Below are 10,342 nucleotides of genomic sequence, written 5' to 3'. Positions count from 1 at the left end.
TATAGAATGTAGGTACATAGAGAGTGGACATACAACTCTCTGCCATGGTCTTGATGGGTCCTGAGGTGAGGGTAGAGGTAACATAGAAAAAAAATCCAGAACACTGAAATTAGTATCATATATTACGTTTGGCATGTATGTTACGTGTGGAATGTATTATTTTGGATGTCCATCATCCATTTCTGTAAGGCGTCTAGGTGTAGCAGGTAAGGCGGAGTCAGGCGCAGGACACAGAGATGAGTAATTCACGTAACTTTACTCAAAACAACAAAATTCCAAGATGGAAAATAATCAAGCTCACAAAATACAGACCAACTTACAACGAACAAACACGCACAAAACCATGGGGGAAACAGAGGGTTAAATAAGGAACATATAATTATGGGAATGGAAACCAGGTGTGTACAATGAAGACAAAACAAATGGAAAATGTAAAGTGGATTGGTGGCGGCTAGAAAACCGGTGACATCGACCGCCGAACGCCACCTGAACAAGGAGAGGGACCAACTTCGGTGGAAGTCGTGACAGTACCCCCCCCCCCCCCCCCCCCCCCCCCCCCCCGACGCGTGGCTCCAGCAGCACACCGACACCGGCCTCGGGACAACCCAGAGGACGAGATTCCTGGAGTGGACCAGCCACCACCGGCCTGAGGAGAGACACATGGAACGAGGGGTTAATACGGTAATCGGGGGGGAGCTGTAACCTGTAACAAATCTTGTTCAGTCTCCTCAGGACTTTAAATGGCCCCACAAACCACGGACCCAACTTCCGGCAGGGCAGGCGGAGGGGCAGGTTTCGGGTCGAGAGCCAGACCCGGTCCCCCGGTGCGAACACCGGGGCCTCACTGCGGTGGCGGTCGGCGCTCGCCTTCTGCCACCTTATGGCCCGTTGCAGGTGCACATGGGCGGCGTCCCAGGTCTCCTCCAAGCACCTATACCATTCATCCACCGCAGGTGCCTCGATCTGGCTCTGATAACACAGTACCAGAACCGGCTGATAACCTAGTATGCACTGGAAGGGAGATAGGTTAGTGGAGGAGTGGCGGAGTGAGTTTTGGGCCATCTCTGCCCAGGGGATGAAAGCCACCCACTTCCCCGGGCCGGTCCTGGCAATAGGACCGCAGAAACCTACCCACATCCTGGTTAACTCTTTCCACCTCCCCATTACTCTCGGGGTGAAAACCTGAGGTGAGGCTGACCGAGGCCCCCAGACGTTCCATGAACGCCCTCCAGACCGTGGACGTGAACTGGGGACCCCGATCAGAAACGATGTCCTCAGGCACCCTGTAGTGCCGGAAGACATGGGTGAACAGGGCCTCTGCAGTCTGTAGGGCTGTAGGGAGACCGGGCAAAGGAAGGAGACGGCAGGACTTAGAAAACCGATTCACAACGACCAGGATCGTGGTGTTCCCTTGTGACGGAAGAAGATCCGTCAATAAATCCACTGATAGGTGTGACCACGGCCGTTGTGGAACGGGTAGGGGTTGTAATTTCCCTCTGGGCAGGTGTCTAGGTGCCTTGCACTGGGCGCACACCGAGCAGGAGGAAACATAAACCCTCACGTCCTTAGCCAAGGTGGACCACCAGTACTTCCCGCTAAGACAGCGCACTGTCCGACCGATGCCAGGATGACAAGACGGTGACGTGTGGGCCCAATAGATCAAACGGTCGCGGACAGCAGACGGAACGTACAGACGCCCAGCTAGACACTGGGTGGGAGTGGGCTCTGTACGTAACGCCTGCTCGATATCCGTGTCCAGCTCCCACACCACCGGTGCCACCAGGCAAGAAGCCGGAAATATGGGAGTGGGATCCATGGGCCGCTCCTCTGTGTCATACATCCGGGACAGTGCGTCTGCCTTAGCGTTTTGGGAACCTGGTCTGTAGGATAGGGTGAAAACAAAATGGGTGAAAAACATGGCCCACCTTGCATGGCGAGGGTTCAGTCTCCTCGCCACCTGGATGTACTCCAGATTGCGGTGGTCAGTCCAGATGAGAAAAGGGTGTTTAGCCCCCTCAAGCCAATGCCTCCACGCCTTCAGAGCCTTTACGACAGCCAACAGCTCCCGGTCTCCCACATCATAGTTTCGCTCCGCCGAGCTGAGCTTCTTCGAAAAGAAGGCACAGGGGCAGAGCTTTGATGGCGTACCCGAGCGCTTTGACAGCACAGCTCCTATCCCAGCCTCGGACGCGTCCACCTCCACTTTGAATGCCAAGGAGGGATCCAGATGAGCCAGCACGGGAGCCGAGGTAAACAGAGCCCTCAGGTGACCAAAAGCCCTGTCCGCCTCAGCTGACCACTGCAGTCGCACCGGTCCCCCCTGATAAACATCCGGTAGTAGTTGGCAAACCCTAAGAACCGCTGCACCTCCTTTACTGTGGTTGGAGTCGGCCAATTACACACGGCTGAAATGCAGTCACTTTTCATCTCCACCCCTGACGTGGAAATGCGGTACCCTTGGAAGGAGACGGACTGTTGAAAGAACACACATTTCTCAGCCTTGACGTACAGGTCATGCTCCAACAGTGGACCAAGCACCTTGCGCACCAGGGACACATGCTCGGCGCGTGTAGTGGAGTATATCAGAATGTCGTCGATATACACCACTACACCCTGCCCGTGCAGGTCCCGGAAAATCTTGTCTACAAATGCCTAGAAGACTGATGGAGCATTCATCAACCCGTACGGCATGACGAGGTACTCATAGTGCCCAGAGGTGGTAATAAATGCTGTCTTCCACTCGTCCCCCTCCCGGATACGCACCAGATTGTAAGCACTCCTGAGATCCAATTGTGTGAAGAAGCACGCCCCGTGCATTGACTCGATCGTGCTGGCTATGAGAGGCAGCGGGTAGCTGTACCTCACAGTGATCTGTTTCATACCTTGATAGTCAATGCACGTGCGCAGACCTCTTCACAAAAAGAGAAACTCGAGGAGGCAGGTGAAGTGGAAGGCCGAATGTATCCCTGCCCCAGAGGATACACGTGACTCCTGGGAAGTGCTGCGTCCACCAGGAGATTTATCGCACAACCCCCCCGTCGATGGGGTGGTAGTTGAGTCGCCTTCTTCTTCGAGAAGGCGAGAGCCAAATTGGCATATTCTGAGGGGATGTGCACAGTGGAGACCTGGTCTGGACTCTCCACCGTAGTCGCACCGATGGAAACACCTACACACCTCCCCGAGCACTTTCGTGACCATCCCTTGAGAGCCCTCTGTTGCCACGAAATAGCGGGGTCATGATAGGCCAACCAGGGTAGGCCCAGCACCACGGAAAACGCAGGAGAATCAATAAGGAAGAGACTGATTCTCTCCTCATGACCCTCCTGCGTAACCATGCATAGTGGAGCGGTGGCCTCCCTAATCAGCCCTGACCCTAATGGTCGAATATCTAAGGCATGCACAGGGAAGGGCATATCAACAGGAAAAATGGGGATCCCTAAACTATGGGCAAATAAACGGTCAATAAAGTTCCCAGCTACGCCTGAATCTACTAGCGCCTTATGCTGGGAATGCGGGGAAATCTCTATAAACACAAATTCTATCTAATTCTATAAACACAAACATGTGAGCAACAGGGGGCTCTGGGTGACTCTGGTGCCTACTCACCTGGGGTGACACGACAGTGCCCTGCCTGCTGCCCCGACTCCCTGAGGAACCACCCCCCCCCCCCCCCCCCCCCCCCCAGCACCGACCAGCAGTGTGCCCTCTGCGGCCACAGATGGTGCAGGGAATGCCCCCCTCCAGTCACCCTAAGAGCAGCACCTCCTAGCTCCATGGGTGTCGGAGTGGAGGTGCTGGGGGATGGAACTGACGGACCCCGATCTGAACGTCCGCGGGTGGCCAGCAGGTTATCCAGCCGGATGGACAGGTCCACAAGCTGGTCGAATGTAAGGGTGGTGTCCCTGCAGGCCAGCTCCCGATGGACGTCCTCGCGCAGACTGCACCGGTAATGGTCGATCAGGGCCCTGTCATTCCATCCCACGCCGGCGGCCAGGGTTCAAAAGTCCAAAGCAAAGTCCTGTGCGCTCCTCGCCCCCTGCCTTAGGTGAAACAAGTGTTACCCTGCCGCTCTAACCTCAGTCGGATGGTCGAAAAACCGCCCGGAAGAGGCGGGTGAAATCCTCATAGTGGTCCAATGCCGCATCGCCCTCTCCCCATACGGCGTTGGCCCACTCCAGAGCCTTCCCGGATAGACGGGATACGAGGGCGGACACTCTCTCGCGTCCCGAAGGAGCCGGGTGGACGGTCATCAGGTAGAGCTCCAGCTGGGGTAGGAACCCCTGGCACCCGGCAGCCGTCCCATCATATTCCCTCGGGAGCACGAGCCGCTTATTACATAAAGAAGAACCTGGATAGAGATAGTTAAATTATCCAGTGAGCAGGTGCACTGTGTCTGAATGCAAAGGAGGCAAGATGTTTAATCAAGCCCAGTATTACAATATATAGACGTATATATAGACTTTCTTTTTTCTATTGTGTTATTGACTATATGCTTGTTTATTCCATGTTTAACTCTGTGTTGTTGTTTGTGTCGCACTGCTTTACTTTATCTTGGCCAGGTCGCAGTTGTAAATGAGAACTTGTTCTCAACTAGCTTACCTGGTTAAATAAAGGTGAAATAAAAATACAAATAAAAAACAATGAATACTCATTTTGTCACAGGGGTCGGGGAAAGGAGACCAAGGCACAGCGTGTAAAGTGCTCATTCTTTGTCTTTAATGAATACACCTCAACAAATAAACAACAAACAACCGATAACAGTCCCGTCAGGTACACAAGATTAAACGGAAACCAACTACCCACAAACCCCAAAGGAAAACAGGCTGCCTAAGTATGGCTTCCAATCAGAGACAACGAAAGACACCTGCCTCTGATTGGAAACCATTCCCGGCCAAAACATGGAAAACAAAACATAGAAATAGAATACTAGAAAAACCCACATAGAAACAGAAAACCCAAAATACATACAAAACAAACCCCCATGCCACGCCCTGACCATACTCCTATGGCAAATGACATTTTTCACTGGTCAGGACGTGACACATTTGATATGAACCGGGCAACTAACACTTTTTCAATATTTGATTGAAGATTGTTTTTTATTTTTTTGACTTACAAAAAGATTAAAGAATGTTGAGATTGAGAGCAGCAGGGAGAAGGACACATAACATCAGTCCAGAAGCACATAGTATCTGTAGAGAAAGAGTGAGGTCATCAGAACTGAGTCAGACAATTCAGATCACAACTAGAACCCTTTATACACATTCTAAAACTGTTCGATTATTAATTATTACTAAGGCTAAGAGGGAACACAACAAGAAGGTTCTTACTGGCAAGTCAGGTTGGCAGCTAAAACCTGAACGTAGACATTAGTCCTCAATAACCAGAGAAGGGATAGCCAGGTGTGTGGTATAGTTTGCATCCTGGTGAAGGAAGAAAGGAAGATGGCACCATTATAAAAGCACATTTACATAAGATCTGACATATGATCAGACATGTTTACACATGTTGGTATAGGTTTACAGTTATTTTATAAGGTGGCTGCACATTGGCAAATTGGCACTTTGCCATGTCGCAGCCGTGTGTATATGAATGGGGGTGATTCGTAGGTGCTGGTTGTGTTATCCTAACCTGAACAGGGCATTGCTCAGAGCACTGATGAAGCTACCATTGTTGTTCTTCACAGTAATGGAGGAGGCTGACCTGAAGAGGAGAAAAGAGAAAGGTCAGACAGAGTACCTAGATCCAGTGTAGCTGACTGATTACTACAGCAGGACCCAGGCTAACACTCTCCCCACAGAAAGATCAACTGCTTTGAACTGTGTTTGAACTGTGTAATATCATGCTGCAAACAAAACAACTGTATGGGTGCCGTTTCAATTGCAGAGCAGTGTCTGATTTTCAAATGTAAGCGATATATCTAGTAAATCTTTTCACTTACACGTCCACTAGGGTGTTCTTGACGAGGTACTCCAGAGGGTAAGCACATGAGTAAAAGTACTTGAGCTCAGCATTATAGGTGACCGTTCCAATGTTGGTGTCGTATGATCGGACCACCACGCTCACATTGACCGTCTGGAGGCTGGAGAAGTCTGAGAATGTCCCTGTTCCTGGAGGACATGTTGATCATGTGGCTTTGAAGGTTGATGTGTGCAATAGTGTGTAGAAAATAGCATTTCTCTCTGTCAGAAGGACACCTCTTCAGCACACAAGCAAACCAGAAAATGAGATCTCTCGTTCCCTTGAAATTTATTTTATACTGAAAGCCATCACCTATTCTTTAGTGTAAATGGGCTTTCAATTTAGTGTTACTTTCTAGCTTGTGATAAGGTAAGTTTCAAAAGTTTTAAAAGTTTCACAGGAGTCAAAACCTCTCAGAGAAACATACATTCTCCGCTCCCTCATTCCCCTCAGTCAAGGTCAGTGGTGCTGCGAGTCTTCCCTCTATCACAACACTCCTCCAGGGCAGAGGAGAGCATACATAAACATTATCCTATTAATAATCACCAAGAAGACACTCCCCTTGGCAAAGGGGAAAGCTGAATCACAGGACAGGAGGAATCACTCTGGTGTTCAGAGTTCCCTTACAGACTGTGTTATACATGATGTGGCTCAGGATCAACAGACTAGATGGCATGGCAGATTTGAATAGCCAGGTCAATGTAGGAGGACCCCCAGACCACTGAGGAGTCTGTGTATTCTGATAGATGCAGGAAGACACTGAGTAAGATTAAAAACATTCAAATGTATTCTGAGCTAATGTATACAGATAAACCACTATAGTTTGCTCTAAAGCAATCTAGCTGTTTCAGACATGATTCAAATAACAATTTAACAAGACTATAACCCTAACCACCTCAAACCCTTTTTTTGTGTGTATTTTACCCTCTTTTTGCTATCCATTTACGATCCAATTATGATCTTGTCTCATCGCTACAACTCCCCAACGGCCTCGGGAGAGGCGAAGGTCGAGTCATGCATCCTCCGAAACATAACTCGCCAAATCGCGCTTCTTAACACCCGCCCTCTTAACCCGGAAGCCAGCTGCACCAATGTGTCGGAGGAAACACCGTTCAACTGACGACCGAAGTCAGCCTGAAGGCGCCTGGCCCGCCACAAGGAGTCGCTAGAGCGTGATGAGCCAAGTAAAGCTCCCCCGGCCAAACCCTCCCCTAACACGGCCGGTTGTGACACAGCCCGGGATCGAATTCGGGTCTGTAATGAAGCCTCAAGCACAGCGATGCAGTGCCTTAGACCGCTGTGCCCACCTTAAATTATTTTATCATAAACACTGCCTTAGATGAAGCTGAGATGGTTAGGATTAGCTACAGTAAACAAGAGTTGAAATGTAGAAGTGATGTAGTTACTATACCTGGTTGTCTGGCGTAAGCCCCACATTCAGCAGGGGTGAGGGCCTGATCATGGCCCACAATGCACAGGGATGTCAGGATGAGGAAGCTGCATAAAACCATCTCACCAATCTGTTCTCGCTGAAGATCTGCAGCAAAACACACAGATGTCAATGTCAAGCACAAAATGTGCAAATCCAAAATCCAATTTATAGACTAGCATAAAATGCTATGGGATGACTCCATATTCCTAGATGTGTGCAATCTGTAGTACATTTACTGTCGACTCGTTGTATATATAGGGACCAGGACTAGTTATATAGTTCTCATACTTCCTTGGGATTGGTTGGAAACAGGGTCATTGCCATCTTGGTGGGGTTGTTTCAGGTAGTGGGAACCATTAACTTTTGTGGATAAACCACTGTGGGTCTTATCCTGGAGGCAACTAAAGGAAACCCTACACAGTCCCCTTCAAAGTTATATGGTAAACATAGGGCAGGTGGCTTTGTGACTTTGTGTGTGATCCTGCTCCCCTTTGTATGCTTATATGAAACGTAATAATCAAGTAAGTATATGGTTCATGGTCTTTAGGGACCACACACACAATGTGAGGGGTGTCGTGTTGTTTTCTTTAAGTTCTAATACGATTTAGGTGACCCACACCTAGTTTTCAACCACTTTTAAGGGAGGGGGCTTCAGCACTATAGTATATGAGCATTAAAATGTGATATTTTTTTTATGTTGGGTGAGTAATTAACATAACATTAAAAATGTCATCTTTAAATCCCTATGCTAATCAAGTGAATCCCTTTGTTGATACGATCATTTCAAATACATTACAGTGAGCACGTACTGATTACAGTTATCAAAAACACTTTGAACAAATTCAATTCTTCCTGTGTTGGGGAAAGTACTAATATTATACAGAGCATGTCTGAATAATATAAAGCTCCCGTCCAGACACATATTCATAATGAACCTTTGAAAAAAAAATCATGCGACTCCAATTCAAATAAAACCAAATATGATATGTAAATGTCACCAAAAACGTTACCAAGAAACGTGCCCTGTGTGACTTTGAAGAGTGAGTCCACATACTTATTATGCATCATGTCTATATCTAGTGTCTATATCTAGTCTTCTTCTTCGGTCTGGAATCAGTAGTGGGACTGAAAGGAACTGCATGAAGGTCAGTGGTAACCTGATCTTGTCAGGTCAGCCACCTGGGAAGGGAAAACATTTACTCTGATTAATAAATAATAATAATAATAATAATACATTTAATTTGTATAGCGCTTTTCATACAGAGTTATCCCAAAGTTCAAATTTGACTAGAGTCATATCAGAGCACATGGGTGGTTACCATTGTCCCTTGTGAAGTGCACAAAACCATGGAGAGGATTATGGACACACACACACACACATGACATTGTCATTGTCATGACATGTACACTTATTAAACATATCAGGGTCTTTCTACCTTTTTTCACAGATCATGTGTTTTCTGGTCACTACAAAAAACAAAATGCAGCCTGGGTTTGGACCTGGCAGTGACCTGAACTTGGGTTGAATATTGTCCATGAAAAAACAAAACATAATCGCTTATCAAAGATAGTAAATCTAGAGGGTGATGACTGCTCTCATTTCTCTCCTCTCAGTCATCAACAGCCATTGTGGACATAGAATATAATGTATACTAGCTGCTGAAATATGGGATTAGCACAATAAAGGGCCCAGATTGCAGGATTGTAGTGTGGGTTACATTTCGACAATTGGCATGTTATAGTTAGACATGTTATAGCAGGTCACTGGGACCATATTCCTCTAATATGGAGGTATAAAAATCATGATCATCATATAATTGAATTACAATTGCTGGAATTCAAACGAAAATAGCAATATTTAGGCTGTATCTTTGTTTACAAACTACCTGCACATTTATTCTGAAAACTGGAAACTTTCTACAATATTAAAAAAAACCTTCTGTGATTTTATTTGACCTTGGGTAAAATACCAAATCAGGTCCGATTGAACTCTAGCTTGAAGTCTCAAACACGCCACAACATCAGTGTTAAAATGATACTAATACACTATGAAGGCCAGTAAATAATATCATTAGGCAGACTGATATGTAAAAGATTTATTTGAAAAATACCCCCCCCCCCCCTCCTTGTAACTCCTATCAACATGATTATAACTTTAAACACATAATACGAAATTAAGTAATTATAGTAAATGGATTATTGCTTTCTTTTTTTAACCTTCCACATCAAATAGCACATTCCCGAAAAAAAGGAAAAACACATCTTCCTCAAATAAAAAAAGCACAGGGTGAAATCCTGACTTGAGCAAGTAATTAGAGATTTCTTTAATTAAGCATTTGTAACAGTGTAGGTTCCCGTCCCTCTCTTTGCCCCAACCCGGGCTCGAACCAGGGACCCTTGCACACATCAACAACTGACACCCCACGAAGCATTGTTACCCATCGCGCCACAAAAGCCACGGCCCTTGCGGCGCAAGGGGAAACCCTACTTCAAGTCTCAGAGCGAGTGACGTCACCGATTGAAATGCTACTAGCGCGCACCACCGCTAACTAACTAGCCATTTCACATCGGTTACACATTGATGGCTTTCAAACATTCAAGTTATGTGGAAGTCAGGATTTCAGCCATACTTAATACCAATAAGTACTGTACATACGGTACATAAATATTCATCATGATCATACATATAGAATGATGAATCACTTCTTCAATTCTCCTCACATGTTAGTACTATACTTAAGTCTACCTTATCTCAGGTTAAAATAGGCAGTGCGTTATAGAAATAGCTACAAGTAACGTTTTGGTGTTGGCCTTTGTAGAGGACAGTATCAGTCATCCCCAGGTGTCAGGGTTATTTGAATGACCCTTTATTTATTTAATGTAACTGACAGCGTGCCAAGCAATGGATGACAAAAAGACACTAAGGTATTGAAAAGATGGGAAATCAGC

At 46.9% G+C, this 10,342-nt stretch overlaps 1 long non-coding RNA gene across 1 annotated transcript; it reads right to left on the bottom strand.

Annotated features, from left to right (window-relative positions):
• Nucleotides 1–5,170: 5,170 nt before the first annotated feature.
• On the bottom strand, nucleotides 5,171–7,472 carry LOC106613047 (zona pellucida-like domain-containing protein 1). The gene is made up of 6 exons (XR_006756806.1): nucleotides 7,373–7,472; nucleotides 6,517–6,700; nucleotides 5,942–6,134; nucleotides 5,636–5,703; nucleotides 5,331–5,428; nucleotides 5,171–5,192 (listed from the first exon to the last, which is right to left on the bottom strand). It is a non-coding gene; the product is annotated as a zona pellucida-like domain-containing protein 1 (long non-coding RNA).
• Nucleotides 7,473–10,342: the final 2,870 nt, after the last annotated feature.

The sequence above is a fragment of the Salmo salar genome, chromosome 09 (assembly GCF_965601325.2).
Source record: "Salmo salar chromosome 09, fSalSal1, whole genome shotgun sequence".
Lineage (NCBI taxonomy): Eukaryota > Metazoa > Chordata > Actinopteri > Salmoniformes > Salmonidae > Salmo > Salmo salar.
The sequence above is the reverse complement of the archived record's forward strand: the minus strand, read 5'-3'. Positions and strand labels throughout refer to the sequence as shown.